This window comes from Rhinatrema bivittatum, chromosome 4 (genome assembly GCF_901001135.1).
Source record: "Rhinatrema bivittatum chromosome 4, aRhiBiv1.1, whole genome shotgun sequence".
Lineage (NCBI taxonomy): Eukaryota > Metazoa > Chordata > Amphibia > Gymnophiona > Rhinatrematidae > Rhinatrema > Rhinatrema bivittatum.
Genome location: NC_042618.1, coordinates 137,680,156 through 137,695,764, shown reverse-complemented (window position 1 = coordinate 137,695,764; position 15,609 = coordinate 137,680,156). Strand labels below are relative to the sequence as shown.

At 43.5% G+C, this 15,609-nt stretch overlaps 1 long non-coding RNA gene across 1 annotated transcript in view; it reads left to right on the top strand.

Moving 5' to 3' along the window:
* The first annotated feature begins 5,908 nt into the window (after positions 1–5,908).
* Positions 5,909–15,609, top strand: part of LOC115089442 — a 55,691-nt gene continuing 45,990 nt past the window's right edge. Inside the window, exon 1 of the long non-coding RNA XR_003856088.1 lies at positions 5,909–6,002. This is a non-coding gene — a long non-coding RNA (uncharacterized LOC115089442). The remainder of the gene's footprint in view (positions 6,003–15,609) is intronic.

Here is a 15,609-nt window from a genome sequence, read left to right as displayed (position 1 = left end):
AGAAGAGCTGCATGAGGCTTTTTTGTTACTAGATGGCCATCCCTTTCCTAATAGGAAAACAGAAAAAGCCAGGCTGCTATAAATCCGTACACAGAAACTACATGTTAGCAGAATTCCTTGCCTCTGTCACATATAAAGAACACAGACAGAAACTCACCAAATGCAGAATAAAAACAGACCATAAAGTATAAATAGAAATATGTAGAAAAAAACTGAACTGGAAATTGCAACAAGCCAGACTCTATATGGAAAGCCCCCCCCAAAACTAACAGCCCTTGTAAAGCATCAAACAAAATCAAGAAATATAAAGCATTAACAATAATAAAACCATACTAAGAAAAATAATAAATACTTCAAAACAGCTAACCAATAGAATGCACATTAATTGAAGCTCATATACAAATGTTTAAAAATTGCCCAAACACTAATAAAATATTTTAAAACAAGAGACACATTAAATAACACCCAATAATTAAAACTAATCAGGAGAAAACCCCCCCCCCCACTCTCCATACTTGGGAATTTATGATTTCCAGTTATCCTGAGATTGTTCTAGATTAGTGTGTGTGGGGAGGATGGGGGGCGCACACTTTCTCCTCTCTCTCTCTCGCATATACACACTCTTCAGTGCAATATACCTGCTTACTCACATGTGCTCAAACACACACACTCACACATGCTCTCTTTCTGTCTCTCCCACACGCCCGCTTGCTTGCTCTCTCTCACAGTCATGTGCACACACGTACATATGCTCTCTGTTTCATACACACATGCTCTCTCAGGCTAGGCCGCACACAGTGTGGTGCAAAGAAAATGCACTGTACACTTTTAGACTGACTGGGGCCTGGGTTGTTAGGTGGTCCTGTGGGGCCCTATACCAGCTGGAAAGGAGTCTCTTGAGAGTCAAAAGCAAAAGGCTGCACATTGCATGGTGGTGATGCAAAGTGCGCTGTACTGCTGTGCTCTTTTGGTTTGGCTGGGGCTGGGGGTGCTGTGTGTTGCTGCAGCAAAATCAGTTTCAGAACAGAGGGTGCAGGCAGTAGGAACGGGACTGGGAATAAGGGGGTCAGCACTTCTTTTCCAGGCCCTGCCTCCTACCAGCAGTGGATGGGGCCTAGAAGAGGAACTGGCACAGACTCCCATCTCTGCCCCTGTGAGCCTGCTGTGTGTGTGCCATATGTTCTGAAACTGATTTTGCAGCCGTGTGTTTCTGAGCATTGGTATGATCTGAAGGACCGGAGGTTTTGAAGCGTCCCTGGAGTCCTGCCTTACTGAAAGTCTGCCAGGTGCCATGGAGTGAGCTAGGGCAGGGAAGAAGCCGAGATTAGGTCAGTTGGTAACCCTATATTTGAGCAGGGCTAATGGAAGCACTAGGCAGTCATCCTCAAAACTGTGGCACTCTAAGCGGCTTACCTAGTCTGCTTAGTACTTCCACCGACCCTGCTCCAGTGACTTTCCAGGAGATGAAAAGAAAATAAACACATTTTTCCTCCAAAAGGAAACAATGAAGAGAAGAACATAATAACATAAGAATTGCTATGTTGGGTCAGAGCGAGGTCCATCGAGCTCAGCATCCTGTCTCCAGCAGTGATCACTCAGGGTTGCAAGAATCTGGCTGATCCCAAAAAGCAGAACTATTTATTGTTGTTCACTCCCAGGGACAGCAATAGCTTTCTTTGGTCTACCTGGCTAATAATATTTTATGGACGTTCCCTGCAGGAACTTCTACAAACCTCTTCTAAACCCTGCTATGCTAGTCGCCTTGTCCCACATCCTCTGGCAACAGATTTCACAGCTTGATTGTGCGCTGAGTGAAAAAAATACTTTCTACAATTTGCTTTAAATCAGTTGATTGTTAGTTTATTCTAGTATTATTTGGAAAGGTAGGTAACCATCCTTTATTTGCCCCTTTCTCTTCACTCTTTTCCAAGCTGAAGAGTTCTAACCTGTACAGCCTCTCATCACTGGGGAGCTGTTCCATCCCCCTTTGTCATTTTTATTGCCCTTCTCTGCACCTTTTCTAATTCTGCTGTGTTTTGTTTGAGATGGAGTAATTAGAATTGCACCTGATACTCAAGGTGCGGTCACACCATGGCTCGATTTAAAGACACTATGAGATTTTATGTTCTGTTCTTCATTCCTTTTCAGATCATTCCTAACATTTCTATTTGCTTCTTTTGATCGCCACTGCACATTTTGCTGAGGATTTCAATGTATTGCCTACAGGACGCTAAGGCCCTTTTCCTGGTTGGTGACTTCCAATACAGAACCCAGCGTTGTGTACCTGACGTAGGGATTATTTTTCCCTATGTGCATCACTTTTCCATATTAAATTTCATCAGCCATTCAGTTGCCCAATCTCCTAGTCTCACAAACTCCTTCTGCAGTTCCTCACAATCCACTGCTGTTTCAACAGCTTTGAATAATTTTGTGTCTTCTGCAGATTTGATCACATCACGTGTTCCCTTTTCCAGATCATTTATGAATATATTAAGGAGCACGTGTCCCAGTACTATCCCTGTAGTACTCCACTAATGACCTTTCTCCATTTGGAACATTGACTATTTAGTTCTACCCTCTCATCTGGCTTTTAGCCAATTACCAATCCACTTAAAGGACGCTGACTCCTATCCCATGACTTTTACATTTCTCGAGGAGTCTCTCATAGAGGACTTTGTCAATTGAGACTTATGTGGACCAAAGAGAGGCTGGCTGGACTTACTCCTGGTCTGTGCAAGATTAAATATATTCAGGGTAAAAGGCAGGGATGGCGCAAGGTATTTTGCTGCCCTTGGTACCATCAAAATTTAGCAGAACATTCCCTCCACCCTTAGATCTCTACCACCATATGCACCTGCTTCACCTCACTCCTTCTAAGCACCCCTTGTCATCCCATGCCTCCTCCATGCAGCATGGTAGGCCTGAGTCCCATGGCTGTTTATGCACAACGCAACATCATTATTCCGCCTCTGCTTGTGGAGACTTTCCCACTGGTGGCCCTGCTGCCACCTCTTCCCACTTGCTATTGAAAATAGAAACAACAGGGCAGGAAGTGGGACCACCCTGGGGACTGTGAGCATGTTCTGGCTTACAATCCCCATGCAAAGGGATGGAGTGAGGCTCCTGCTGTACACAGATGGAAGTAGTGCCTGTGAGTAGCTGGAAAGAGAAAGATGAGGCAGGGGTCATGGAAGGGTAGTGGAGACAGGAGAAAAGGCAGTAGTGGTGGAGACTTGTGGGGTGTTTTGTACCACCCCTAACTTACTGCCATAAATACCTGGGGTATCTTGTCGGCATAGGCTGAACTTCAGTAATAGGTTGCACAGCCCTGGGTCTTTTTATTCATCTTAGGGAAATGAATCAAAGATGCCTGAATAGCTGGATGAACATTGTTGTGGGGATGGATGTGTAGCAGAACCCATCAATGGAGAGAACACAGTCTGTTCTCTGTTTATTGGAAATATATATTTTTTTCAGGTCTACTGAATACTTTCTTAAGTGTTTCATAACAGCAAGAACAGCATCTGAAATCCTCTTTAGGACATGAGATACTCATGGAAACCCAGTATTCAACTGTTTGTCCAGTTCTCCAGAGGTGAATTCAGCCCTTTCTAAAACAATCTTCTTTGATTTGGAAGCAATAATACTTGTTTTGTATGTGAGCACCGCTCTTTCTTGAGTCAGTACATTTCAGTCTGTTTGCTCTGTATGTGAGGATCCTGCAGTTACAGAGCTGACTGCAAAAGTAGCAATTATGGGTTCAGGGGTCCTATACTAGGGTTGCCAACTGAATCCAGATTTTCAGGACAGGTTGTGCCAGTCCTGGTTTTACCCCATTGCATGCTGGGATTTATTTTGATTTCCCTATTGCTTTCCCTAAGAAAAGCAAGAGCATAAGTACCTGCATGCAGGAGAGTAAAACAAGAACTGGATCAACCTGTGCTAAAAATCTGGAGTCAGCCCTATCATATATCTTCCTTTGAAAATCAGTCAAAATTGACACCTTTTACCTTACGCAATAAGAAACACAGCTATAGAGGAAGATGTCTGATTACCTTACTCTTGGGTGCTCAGTAACGCTGTTTTATGACCATTGCTATTCCAAACTGCATCTGAAATTGGTGATTCTAGCCATGCTGCCACCACAGAGAAGATGAATTAATGATCATTTCAGGAAATTGGAGCCAAACATAGAAACAAGCATTGAAAACAATTTATCATCAAAAAGGAAACACATATTTTGCCAAGGTAACTTGGACTGAAATTAATCTTGACCAGGGACAAGCACCATGCATTGAAAAAGGGTGTGTCGAAATTAAATAAGGATAAGGGTTAACTGAACTAGCTTTTGGAACAGGGCTGTATTTGCAAAGTCCTACTTGAATGAAATAAACTAGCATCAGCCTCTTGAGAGAGGGAGCACAGTTCTATGCATAAGAAAATGCTCCATCTATAACATTTAATAATTTTTTTCAATGTCTTTACCTGTTTGCAGGCACTTTTCCAAATCCATAGGGTATGTATTCATGAAAGTAGATCTCTGATGCCCTTAAGAAGAGTAGCCCTACTTTCTAGCCAAGTGACATTGCCTTTCTGATTGAACACCAGTTAAACAATAGTTTTAGACTCAGGTGTACTAAGGGTTTTCCTCATAGTTATAAAATGGAAAAAATCCCTTTCTACATCTGGTCCTTAGTGTCTGAATGGCCTATAAAATGTGTTTTTTTGGTTTCTGTGAATCTCTTATTTTGAACCCTAAAGCAGGAATGGTGAAACAGTCTCATTCTTTCCTCCATCAGTAGATTGGCAGATGTGCAGAGGTCATTTCATTTTCACTCTGATGATATCCTGTCTCCACAGGTGTTTTCCTGTTTGTTTATTGTTGTCCTGGTTTCACAGTGTCCTGCTTCCACAGCAGCCTTTCTATTTTCTGTTGCTAATGCTTTATTCTGCATAGTTTTTTTGTTTACTGTTATACTGCCTGCACAGTCAGGGGTTCCTGGATGTTTTTCTATGTTTATGTTCAGTCAGATCTGGTCAGGTCAAGTCTGGTCAGGACTGTTTGTCATGTCTCATTCAGCAGCTTATGTGTCCAGCCCTGCAGAATAATCCTCATTTTACCTGTCTTTATTTCTGTGGCCCAAATTTTGAGTTGAAGAAACTGCCTCCTCCCTCTGCAAGTAAAGAGTGAGTTAAAGTATCTGTTTAAATTACACACAGGAAATAGGTAGCAAAGACAGAATAAAGGACATAATGTAGACTCATCCAGCAGCTTGAGAGCACATTATCAAGCCATTTAACCATGTTTTTTGTTTATTTAAACATGCCTATTCAGGCAGGCACTCTTTTTTTTTTCTTTTTAATACACCATTTATAGAATTTTATCAAGAGCAAAATGCATTTCTACATTCATATTAATTTTTGTTCTGCTGAATCACATAAGAGGGAACACCTATAAGATTAAGGTGCAATCACTGTGTTTTAAGAATGTTAAAACTTCTTAGTTTTCAAAAACTGGTTTATTACACTTCAAAAAATGAATAACTTATCTATACATAGTCAAGCTTGAATGGGGAAGCTGTTGATGCTTCTCTCAGCCATGGCGTGAGGACCTTCCCTCCCTCACCATTGTATACCGGGAGTCCAGACAGTGGTTCTACTTCAATTGCATCCAATTTCGATGAGCAGATCAAGCAGACAGTTAGTCCTGGCTCTGCCAGTCTCTTGGATGTGAGAGAATTCGCTGACAGATCAGTGACCACTGCTGCCGATCAAAGTGCAGAGCGACGAGAGTTCCTGGATCCTGAAGAGGCTAGACAAGTTATGCAAGCCGCGGCGAGCTCAGAGGGCACTCAGCAACAGCAAGATGTTACTGTTTTGACCCCAGTTGCAGTAGGAATAGGCACTATATTTGATTCCTCTGCTAGGATGGCTCTCTGAAATGTAAAGGGGGTCCCAGTGCTAGAAGCAGTGATCCATCCTAAGGTTTTAGAGAAGCAGAGGTAGGACTGTTATCTATTAAATATGACCCTTTTACATATTTGGAAAGTGATCACATGAACTGAAAGCACCCTGCCTCCTACTGTATTCCATTTGTGTAATTTTTCTGCTGGGACCTCTTCGAAATTATGTGAACTCGAGCAAACAGTGGAACATCTTGAGAGTCAGATCTCCTCTGTGGTAAATCAAATGACCACACTACAAGCCTCTGGTGTGATTAATATCAAAGATAATCTGTTGCTTTGCCATAAACTTGAATTTTTGGAAAATGTGGCAGTTGTAAGAACTTGTGTTTGCTTAATTTTCCAAAATTCAGATGAATTGTTTAAAAAATATATGAATGAGGTGCTACAGATTTGTCAGGATAAGGATATTACCCTGGTTGTCTTATAATATACTGGCTAGGAAGCATGCTATTAATGAAGCAGAAGGAGAGATGGTCGCTTTGGTTGAGTCTGTGGATAGTTCCAATTTAACTGTCTTTTTGGAAAATTCACAGGATATTTTTAATACCACAGCAACATTTATTGTTACCTTTGCTCTAGAATCTGATAGGGGCTTGGTCCTTAAGCAGTTCTTAAGTATAAAGATCATCTTTTCTGTGGTCAGAAAATTCAAATATTTCCCGATGTTGCTCGTGTGACTCAGTTGAAAAGGAAATGTTTCCCTTCTATGAAGCAGCATGTACTTGCATTAGGAGCCTCTTTTTTCCTAAGCTTTCTATGTAAATGTATTATAATGTTTCAAAGAAATATGTTTACAGTATATTTTCTAACCCTTTCCATCTCTTTTCCCCTAATAGACCCAATCCCTACTTATAGATAAATCTGTGGTAAATTAATTTTTCACTGGTGCCTAGTTAGGGATTGGGTCTATTAGGGGAATAGAGATGGTCATCTAATTTTCTTCTAGAATGCTAAGTTTTTCTTTTTAGTTCCCCCTTATTGTGGACTTATAATAAAGCACAATGATGGGAAATTTGTTTGTGCCTTAATATTTCATTTTCCTAATTGTTTCTTTGTATAGTGCAAAATTATTGCTTTGCTTTGTTTCATGTAAATTATTTAAATGACTAATAAATATTAAATGGAAAAAAACTTCATGTTTCAAAAACTGCTTTATTATACTTCAAAAAATGAATTACTAATCTATACATAGTCAATAAAATCCATGGGCCAAAACGAAAGAGATTTTGCAGTTTTCAGTCAAGGATTTAGTAATAGGGAGGCCAATCATGGAATTCCTCATGGAGTTTGCAATCTTGCAGGTACTTTGCACCTGTGGGACTGGAAGATCATGCACTCAGTGAATGGATCGTGACTACAATGTACCCACATACTGTTGAGTTTGCATGGAAGCACACGTAAAAATACATGCTGAAAATGATGCAAAGAAATTGATTATACAATCTTCACGTGCAGTTTCATTCCCCCAAGCTAACTCTGCCCATTATTTTAGCAGTAAAATTATGCTTGCTGTGAATATGCACATACTTTTACTTTCACAGAGAGAGGAGAGCATATATTTCTAGTGCATCTGTGGATCTTTCACAGAGAGGGGAGCATATGTTTCTAGTGCATCTTCTGTGGATCTTTCACAGAGAGAGGGGAGCATATGTTTCTAGTGCATCTTCTGCGGATCTTTCACAGAGAGAGGGGAGCAAATGTTTCTAGTGCATCTTCTGTGGATCTTTCACAGAGAGAGGGGAGCATATGTTTCTAGTGCATCTTCTGTGGATCTTTCACAGAGAGAGGGGAGCATATGTTTCTAGTGCATCTTCTGCGGATCTTTCACAGAGAGAGGGGAGCATATGTTTCTAGTGCATATTCTGTGGATCTTTCACAGAGAGAGGGGAGCACATGTTTCTAGTGCATCTTCTGTGGATCTTTCACAGAGAGGGGAGCATATGTTTCTAGTGCATCTTCTGTGGATCTTTCACAGAGAGAGAGGAACATATGTTTCTAGTGCATCTTCTGTGGATCTTTCACAAAGAGAGGGGAGCATATGTTTCTAGTGTAACTTCTGTGGATCTTTCACAGAGAGAGGGGAGCATATGTTTCTAGTGCATCTTCTGTGGATCTTTCACAGAGAGGGGAGCATATGTTTCTAGTGCATCTTCTGTGGATCTTTCACAGAGAGAGGGGAGCATATGTTTCTAGTGCATCTTCTGTGGATCTTTCCCAGAGAGAGGGGAGCATATGTTTCTAGTGCATCTTCTGTGGATCTTTCACAGAGAGGGGAGCATATGTTTCTAGTGCATCTTCTGTGGACCTTTCACAGAGAGAGGGGAGCATATGTTTCTAGTGCATCTTCTGTGGATCTTGGAGTTTTCACTTTTTCTGAAAGTTTACAAATCACTTCATTTGAAGCTCTGGGAACATTAAAAAAATTATCCATGTAAATTGTTATGGTGATCATTGCCTCCTTAATGGACAAATATTATAACATTGAAGAAGACTGTGCTGAAGTGTTTGATGTTCCAAAGGTTACAAATGAAGTGATGTGTTTAAAATTTTAGAAAAGATGAAAACTCCAAAAACAACAAAAGAAGTACTGGAAATATAAGCTGTGCGTAGTTTACGCTTCCAGTGCTGCTGCTGCTGTCAGAGCAGTGCTAGAAGTGCCAGGAATGGATGAGATACCTCCCACCAGTCTGAGGTTTTCAGGGTCCGGAGGGAGGGGGCGGTGAAGGTCATGTGCCTGAGGTTGTGGTTGGGAAGGGGGACAGGAGGGAGCCTTATATAAAATAAAAATGGAGAAGGAGGGGAATGGGGGTGGGGGGTTGATCTGCGATTCCACAACTTTTTTTTTAAAAAGTCTTTGGAGGGGCTTAAGGGGTGAGGCCTGCTCAGCCTAGCAGGGCCAGTTATGACATGTTAGAGGAGGGGGTAGTTATTCGGCTACAGGGCGAATTGGTTTTCAAAATGTAGCCAGATAAGTGGCCCAGTGTTCAAAAACTTGTCATTTAGTTGGATAACTTGTGAGTTATCCAGCTGAATGGCTTAAATATGGACCTTTAGGTCTTTGTCTTTATTACTGTTATTTTTTTAATTTTATATCAATCACATCCTCTGTTTATAAAATATCATTTTCTCAAGTATGCTCTTCATGCTACTTTATACTTATATCAGTGTAATGCTTGCATAGGCCATGAGAGGTGGCACTGAATGGTCAAGGAAGTGCTCTAAATACTAATCCCTTTCAAAACTTAAATATCAGAGTGAAAAAAGGTGCATCACAATGGTTTTGCTGATCAGTTGAATTACCTGATACTTGTTATGTATCTGTAGCGCCACCCAGGGGTGAGGCCTGTATAGAAATGGATCCTCCCTCTATGAACAGACTTCTGAGGGGAACTGTTCCAACAACACACTAAACACTGAACCATCAACACACTAAAATAAAACACTGCTTTTATTGTTGCAAGAACATTAAAAAGCTGTGCCATAAAGGTTAAACATAGTCAAGTGCAAACATCCATAATCAGTATGGACAGTTTTATAGTAACATTTTACCCATACAATAATTAACTATGGATATTATAAATCTTTATATTTACTGGTACTGATCCTGGTATACCATTAAATTATTAGTGAGCTCATTATATCCCTCAAGGGTATATTACTAAGCTAATCACTACATCCAGTAATACACATACACAAACAAATGCAATTGTTCTCTGGCCCTCCACAGATGTGTGCTGCAATGAAATTCATGGAGGAAACCCCCTGAAAATGAAAGAAAAAATGAAACACATTTTTTACCCCTGTACACCCCTAACAATTAGAAAAATTATGTTGTTTGATATCCTGTTGGAATGTACATAGTCATGTAGAAATATATATAATCACATAGTCTAATAAAACTTGTACATATTTGTAAATACTGACATCCCTATTCCCTGTTCAATCTGTTTTCCTGTGGTGAAGGGAGGGAGATCCCACCCACTAACTGGAGATCCCACCCACTAACATCTTCTTGTAGAGGAAGAGGTACCAGGTGCCAAGAACACAAGGACAGACAGAGTATGCCCGAATGGGAGTTCCAGCCAGGTCAGTCCTGGAGCCAGGAGCATCCCTCAATGTAAGTGGGCATGGAGGCTTTACAAACAGAATATTATCCAGTAATCCTTGGAAGTATGAGTGCTTCTCTCAGATACATACAGGGTGCCTGGTTATTGGGCTCTGAGTTGATTTCTGAGCTGATAGTTCACTATGGTGACATTTGCCATTACCTTAAACCTATACATGCATACTGTAGAGCTTTAAACCCCCCCCCCCCTAAAAATAAACAATAAGGAAATGGGGCCTCCTGTCCCCATCACCCATCCCTCCCACCTGGAAAAATGCTAGAGCTAGGATCTCCCCCAGCCCCCACTTACCCAGTCCAGTGGGGAAACACTGGTGAGGCCTAGGCCCAAGCCAAAGCCTCAAACTTGAGTAGAACAAGGCCACGGTTGGTTGCAGCAACCTCGACCTAGACTTTACTCAAGGCCAAGGCTTGGATGCCTGGTCCTGATGTCTTGGGCTAGGCTGTATGCTGGGGCCTCGACCTCAGCCTTGGCTAGGTACTGATTCCTGGGAGACCATGCCCTGCTGAAGAACCCATTGTTACCTCTTGATATGATCTTGAGATCCACTTCCTCCCATTGTCGCCTGATCTGCCACTGGGGTTCCCATCTTCCTGGAGGATAATGTCTTCTCTCGATCTTCCACTGAGGTCCCTGTTTTTGTGGGGATCCAATATCACCACTGTACAGCCAGTGTCTTTAGGCTTTTCATCCTTGGTAGGAGGGGGTTTCCTTTGCTTGGGCTTATAGCTCAACTTGGCTTACTTAGTTCATTGTTCAATGATTATGTCAATGATTCCAGCTCAGTGAAGCCCATGTCCATTTATTTGTTTTAACCCAGCCTGGAGGGACCACCTCCTCTCAGCTACAAGTCCAAGACCCAGGCACCATTATGGAAAGAGAACAAGTATACATTCTTCAATCCTGCCTGTCCATTTTCCTCTCTGCTCTGAGAACAAGTTACCCAAGGTTTCTGATCCCTTCTTGTCATTCAGGGTGAGAATCTGTTTGTTTTCTAAGATTGTCCTTCAGTACATTTCCCATACAAATCCCTCTTTCAGTCAGAGCTCTGCAATTTAGGATGTTTTCAGTCAAAGTTCTACAATTTAGGACTTTGCCATTATTTGTTTGTGAAGTGATATGCCACTCTAAGTCAGTAGCACCAGTCAAAGAGCTGCCACATGCAGATCACCTTCTTGACTCATGGTTTCAATAGTCATTTAATCATCTTCACAGTAGGGGGTCTGATAACCTTTTCAGCCTTTTTCTGACTTCCAGGCTGGTGGCTCATGTTACATTGCCTCTTCCTGACACAGTTCATTTCGATGGTAGCAGGCTCTTCTTCCACCCCTCCCCCAAATTCCTGGGAAGGGGATTTCATGTTCTCCACTCTAGGAGTATTTATTCCAGCTGTCCAGAACTGAGCAATCAAACAAAAGCTTTAGCAAATACAGCAGTACAGCCCCAGATACTGCTATTCCTTGGGCAGTGCATCATAAACTGTATAGCTGTATAGCCTAAGAAGGTTACTCACCGAGAAATCCCTGCAGAGAACAGCAGGCCTATATGAGCTGAGCCAGAATTAGCAGTCTGCTGTTTTCCCTCTTTCTGTAACTGTTTATTTATTTATTTCCAAACATTTGATATTCCACTTTTATCCAGATCAGACTCAAAGTGGATTACAATAAATTAGAATAGTTTAACATGTCAGTATCGGAACAACTGCTCAAACATAATCAACAGTATAGAATTATTTTAATTTAATGCAGTACAAAACATAGGTCAAACTTTGATAGACAGTGCCAGAACTAATATAAATTAACTAATATAACTTAAAGGAAACAGACCAAAGAACAATAGCATAATTGATCTCTTGCCAAGTGGTAAGGGTGTCAGCACATAGTTAAGTAGCTACTGAGCTGCTGATTTCAGTCTCTACAAGTGGCCCAGAAACAACGTTCTGTGTCAGCATGTTGGGGCTTTAGTTGCCCTCCATGGTAAGTTCATTGGTGGCAGGATTGTTTGTCAAGCAAGCTGGGAGAAGGCCTGGTCAAATAGTCATGCTTTTGCTTTCTTTCTGAAAGTGAGGTAGCATGGTTCAAGTCAAATGGATCGTGGTACCATGTTCGAGTTTGGGAACAGAACAGCTGAAGGCCTTCTTTCTCATGTAGGCTAGTTTTGCGGACATCAGAGAAAGGGTATCAAGAAGGAAAATCTGTGAGGACAAGAGCTCTCTTGCTGGGATATAGGTAGTAAGGAGAGATGAGAGATACTTTGGGCCCTGTTTGTACATGCATTTGTTGGTGAAACAGAGGATTTTGAATTCAATTCTGGCTTCAACAGAAAGCCAGTAAAGATTGTGGAGAATGGGCATGATATGGTGGAAGATTTGACACCTACCAAGAGTCTATCTGCTGTGCTTTGTATGAGTTGAAATCATTTCAAGCTTGTTTCAGAGATCCCATTTAAAATCTAGTAGGGAGTTGCAATAGTTTAACAGGCCAATCCAATAAAGCAGCGCGGAAAATGGACATTCAGTATTGAGCATCCGCTTTCCTAACATGCGTCCAGCCATCTCTTCTGGGCATGTAATTGAATATTTAAATGAAGGGTCGCACTGCCAAAGACGCACTAGGGACAAATGTGCACCCCTAGAACCTACTCAGTAGCGGGCGCCCAGGAGAGGTCAGCTGTCAGCAGATTAGGAAAACGGATGCTCAACTTTATGAGTATCCATTTTCCTAATCTGTGCACAGCCACAGGTTCAATGCAAGGAGGGAGGGATCAAGCCAGACGTAAAACATTGCCTCATGGCATGACAGCTGCCACCTGGTAGGACCTGGTCTGAGTTTGCACACCGCAAGCTGCACCAACCTAGCAGTGGCCCAGGGACTCACATCCCCCAGAGAATGTCTGAGAGGAGAGGATCACCTTGCTGGTGGCTGGAAAGAATCAGTAAGTACTGCTTAGAGACATTTTTAAAACTTAAAAGTATTGGGGAGAAGTAAACTGTTGGGGTATATTATTTAGTGTATTCTTGTGTTTTGTTTTAAATAGGTTGTTAGAAAGTCAGGAAACCAACAGAATTTTGTGTATTTTGTTTTAGATAGGTAGTCAGAAAGTCTGGTAACAAACAGAAGTTTGTGTGTTGTATTTCCCAACCCTCCCAACCCTCTCCCTACCCAGCCCTAGCTCATCCTTTAATTTATAGGCAGGTGTTACCTTCACAAAAAAAAAATAAAATCAGTCTTTTAACTTAAACTCAGAAATTTCCCATAACTTATCAAGAATTTGATCATTCCCTTATAGGTCACTACCAGATATATAGGGGTAGATTTTCAGAGCCCTGCTCGCCTAAATCCGCCCAAAACCGGGCGGATTTAGCGAGCAGGGCCCTGTGCGCCGGGAAGCCTATTTTACATAGGCCTCCCGGCGCGCGCAGAGCCCCGGGACTCGTGTAAGTCCCGGGGTTCTCGGAGGGGGGCGTGTCGGGGGCGTGTCGGGGGGCGGGCCCGGTCGTCGCGGCGTTCCGGGGGCGTGTCGGCAGCGTTTTGGGGGCGGGTACGGGGCGTGGCTACGGCCCGGGGGCGTGGCCGCGCCCTCCGTACCCGCCCCCAGGTCGCGGCCCGGCGCGCAGCAGGCCCGCTGGCGCGCGGGGATTTACGTCTCCCTCCGGGAGGCGTAAATCCCCGACAAAGGTAAGGGGGGGGTGTAGACAGGGCCGGGCGGGTGGGTTAGGTAGGGGAAGGGAGGGGAAGGTGAGGGGAGGGCAAAGGAAAGTTCCCTCCAAGGCCGCTCCGATTTCGGAGCGGCCTTGGAGGGAACGGGGGGAGGCAGCGCGGCTCGGCGCGCGCAGGCTATACAAAATCGATAGCCTTGCGCGCGCCGATCCAGGATTTTAGTGGATACGCGCGGCTCCGCGCGTATCTACTAAAATCCAGCGTACTTTTGCTTGAGTCTGATGCGCAAGCAAAAGTAGGCTGATCGCGCTTCTTTTAAAATCTACCCCATAGTGAATACACTAATACATTTAAAGGACCCTAATAATACGCAATCCTATATCCATAACAACCTAAAACTTAACTAGGAACTGAACAAATTTAAGATGAAGGCAGCAGTCAGCTCCAAGAGGGGTCCTCCCAGTCTTTTGCATCGAGTGTCACATGTATGACTTTTTACCCGTTGGTGAGAAGTTGTATGTGTGCATCCGATGCAAAGAGCTCCTGTCTCTCAGAGAACAAATCTGATCTCTGAAGGCTAGAGTGGCAGACCTAGAGGAGCTGAGGCAGACAGAGAGGTACATAGATGAGACTTTCAGGGACATAGTAGCCAAGTCCCAACTCCAGTCTGACATCCCTGGTGCTGCCTTGGAGGATGAAGTTCTCATAATCGGAGAGCATCAACCTGGTGCAGCAAGAAATGATCCTGTAGCAAGGACCTCCTCTCCAGGTGGTGCGTTGTCCTCTCGCACCGAGGATGTGTCTCCAAAGGCTTCTGCCAAAGAGGATGTTATAATCTGGTGTGGTTGTGGACCCTGAATCGTAGTGAGAGTTAGTTTCACTCACAGGGAGGAGCTCTGTGTGGACTCACTGTGGTCTCAATAGAGACGGACACTGTGTGGACTCACTGCATGGCCTCAATAGAGACGGACACAGATGAGATAGGCTTTATTGTACTGGAATTGTGGGAAATACCCACAGCATGGAGAGAAGACACTGTCCAAAGTAGTACAGCAGCTCAATGCAGATATCCCCAGTAGTGGCCCACAGAGCGGGGTACGCCAAGGAAGTCTTCTCCTGATGGTAATTCTCTGGAGGGATCCGGTAGTGGCCCGCAGCACAGGGTATGCCGAGGATCAGCAGGTAGAAGCCCAAAGAGGTGCAGAAGGTCAGCAGAGTGAAGTAGATGATGGTACTTACTCCGGAGTGTAGAAGGGTATCTGGAAAGAGCACGGTAGTGGCTCGAGGCATGGGGTACGCCGGCGGATCCTTCAGCTAGGAGGTTGAAGCAGAAGTAGTATTTACTAGGCAGAACTCACGATGTCCTGAATCAGGAAGACAGGAGTCTCCAGAACATAACAAGGCTCCCGAGGAGCAGGTACCTAAGGCATTCTAGTTCAGGAAGTAGTGAAGTGAAGCATCTCCGAATGGAGTGGAATAAGCAGGAAGAAAGTCCTTGCTAACTTGTAGGAAGCTTAGACTGGCTGGGTTAAATACATCAAGTGGGTGACGTCATGCGGAGGGGATGCCCCTGAGGTTCCCGCCATGACATCAATAAGAGAGGGCCTGGCGCGCGCACCCTAAGTAATCCCCGACTCAAGATGGCGGACGGGATCACCCACGCCGTCCTGGGGACACCGAGGAAGATGGCGTTTGCAGGTTGAGGCCGTCATGGCCTTGAGAATCGCTGTAGCAGGGAAAAGAGAGGTGAGCAGCAAAGGTCACAATCTTCTGCGACCGATGGGTGCAAAAGTACCCCCCTTCTTAGGGCCCCTCCCAGGGGGTTTTGGCTTCCTTGGGTGAGTTAGATGAAATTGTTGT